We start from the raw sequence: 2789 nt of genomic DNA, 5'->3' as shown, positions 1-2789 counted from the left end.
GCTTCGGATTCTGTGTCTCCCTCTCTCTCTGCCTCTCCCCGGCTCACTCTCTGTCTCTCTCTCTCTTTCAAAAATGAATAAAAATAAATACACAAAATTGCAGCACTTCTCCCACCCTGTTGCCCATTCCCTACGCTAGGAGTGAGATTGGGGTGCTCCAGGCAGAGCGCCCCATGGTCACAAGTCCACAAAGGTGGGGGAGTGACGTGTGTGTCATGGTCTAGGGCTACTTTTTTTTGTATTAAAAAAAATTTTTTTAATGTTTTAATTTTGAGAGAGAGAGAGAGAAAGAGTATAACAGGGGGAAGGTCAGAGAGAAAGGGAGACAGAATCCGAAGCAGCTCCAGGCTCCGAGCTGTCAGCACAGAGCCTGACGCGGGGCTCGAACTCATGAACTGCGAGATCATGACCTGAGCGGAAGTCGGACGCTTAACAAACTGAGCAACCTAGCCACCCCTGTTTTTTTTTTAATTTTTTTCTTTTTTCTATTTTTTTAATGATCTGAAAACTAATATGGGAAAGTCAGGCTTTGAGAGGGTAAATCCTCTTGGATACGATCAGTCCTAACAGACTCTATGAAATCCAGAACTTCAAACTCCCAGGCCTGCATCTTCTCCATCATTCCATCTTCTTGAACAGCGATGCATACAATTATTTTGCCTTATTTTATTTATTAATTTTTTGAGAGAGAGAGAGAGAACATATTGGGGAGAGGGTCAGGGGGAGACAGAGAGAGAATCCCAAGCAGGCTCCATGCCCAGCACGGAGCCCAACGCGGGGCTCCATCTAAGGACCCTGAGATCATAACTTGAGCTGAAATCAAGAATGGGAAGCTCAACCAACTGAGCCACTCTGGAGCCCCCATGAAATTATGTTAATCACACAATTACACTTTAAAGTCTCGTTCCTGGGGCGCCTGGGTGGCTTAGTCGGTTAAGCGTCTGACTTTTGCTTAGGTCATGATCTCGCGGTTCGTGGGTTCGAGCCCCGCGTCGGGCTCTGTGCTGACTGCCAGCTCGGAGCCTGGAGCTTGTTTCAGAGTCTGTGTCTCCCTCTCTCTCTGATCCTCCCCTGCTCACGCTCTGTCTCTCTCTCGCTCTCCTAGAAATAAAACATTAAAAAAAAAAAATAAAGTCTCATTCCTTAGGCTCTTTGAGTACTTTCTGGACCAGCATTCTCCTGTTGAAGCAGGATGGGCCGTATCTGCATCTAGTTCCCAAGGGTCTTATGAGAACAGGAAGTGTTTTATGTTACCCTCCCCACCCCGCCAGTCACTTGGGTCCCTGTCCGCTGCATAATTCTGTGTCCCAGACCACCATTTCCCCTTTAACACAGTAGTGGAAGTCTCTGCCCCTTGGATCTTTTCTCTTACGATATCTTAGCGGCTTTGTCTCAGTTGTAAAGTCTCTGATAATGTCAGATTGGGCCTCAGGGACATTTCTGACATGTCTGTGTTTTGTGTGCAGGTGGCTGTGCATTTAGAGACGATCTGTGGCTTTGAATACGAAGTGTAACTTGTGACGATAATACTCGATAATCAATAATTTGGAATCGTATCATCAAATTTTACTGACAATAATAATAATAATAATAATATCCATCATTTACTGAGAACTTGTTATTGGCCAGTCGCGCCATTAAATTGAAGCAGGGGCTGCGTAAGGAATTCGCTCCCACAAAGCCAGACGCAGGCAGCCTGACCATCATCACGTCCCCATGTTCGCACCTCCTCAACAGCATCTGGGGGCCTCTGCCGCGGGAGAAGGGTGGGTAGGACCCGCTTTCCCAGGCGAGCCCCGCCCACACGTCCCCTTGAGCCTTGAGCCCGGCCAAGCAGAGTTCTGGAGAGGCTTGGCTGACACGTCCCCTCACCTGGAGTCTGTTCTGCCTCCTTTGCCTCCGTGTCAGTTCACGGCCCACATTTCCCAGGAACCTTTCTGTACGAGGCAGTGTTCTTGGGTTGCCGGCAACAGAAACGGACCCTAAAAGACCGTGTTGGAGGGATATGGGAAAGCTCGCAGAATGTACAGAGTCTGAGCTGGCAGGCCCTTGAGAGAAGAGGAATCTGGGTACCTAAGGAGTCCGGGTAGCAGGAGTTAACGGGTGGTCCTTTCAGGAAACTTCCATCAGGCTGGATTTTCTACCCTTATGTCCCTGTGCTCAAGGTTCAAATTCCTGGAAGAAAGTGTGAATGGCCTGGTGGGTCACTTGGTCACACATACCCCTTGGACACAGCACTTTAACTGACAATCCCTCCAAGACTGTAGGCAATGGGTTGGGGGCAGGGGTTTTTTTTGGGGGGGGGAGGTGTAAATCAAAGTGCCACAACCAGAAGTGGGAAGGGAGGCTGAGCAGATCAGCCTCTTCTTCCTTCTCTCAAGCCACAGACCCGCACTGCTGTCTTCCTTCCCTCATGACGGCTCTCGCCCACCTGTCTTACCTTTGGCTGACATTTAAATGATGTGCAGCAGGGGGCGCCCGGGCGGCTCAGTCGGCTGAGCGTCCAACTGCGGCTCAGGTCCTGATCTTGAAGTTCGTGAGTTAGAGCCTCGTGTGGGGGCTCTGTGCTGAGAAGCTCAGAGCCTGGAGCCTGTTTCGGATTCTGTGTCTCCCTCGCTCTCTGTTCCTCGCCAGCTTGTGCTCTGTCTCTCTCCCTCTCTCTCTCTCTCTCCCTCTCTCAATAAGTAAATAAACATTAAAAAAAATTATGGGCAGCAAAATCACTATCAAGGCCATCATTAGTCAAGTTTCAGAGGCACATCCGTTGTCTTCCTCCAAAGTCTGTAACC

The 2789-nt window shown here is 49.3% G+C and overlaps 1 long non-coding RNA gene across 1 annotated transcript; it reads right to left on the bottom strand.

Moving 5' to 3' along the window:
• Nucleotides 1-1680: 1680 nt before the first annotated feature.
• Nucleotides 1681-2525, bottom strand: LOC120235057. The gene is made up of 3 exons (XR_005529286.1): nucleotides 2441-2525; nucleotides 2074-2175; nucleotides 1681-1982 (listed from the first exon to the last, which is right to left on the bottom strand). It is a non-coding gene; the product is annotated as an uncharacterized LOC120235057 (long non-coding RNA).
• Between the last annotated feature and the right edge of the window lie 264 nt (nucleotides 2526-2789).

Source organism: Hyaena hyaena, unplaced genomic scaffold (genome assembly GCF_003009895.1).
Source record: "Hyaena hyaena isolate Hyena2069 unplaced genomic scaffold, ASM300989v1 scaffold_121, whole genome shotgun sequence".
NCBI classification, from domain to species: domain Eukaryota; kingdom Metazoa; phylum Chordata; class Mammalia; order Carnivora; family Hyaenidae; genus Hyaena; species Hyaena hyaena.
The sequence above is the reverse complement of the archived record's forward strand: the minus strand, read 5'-3'. Positions and strand labels throughout refer to the sequence as shown.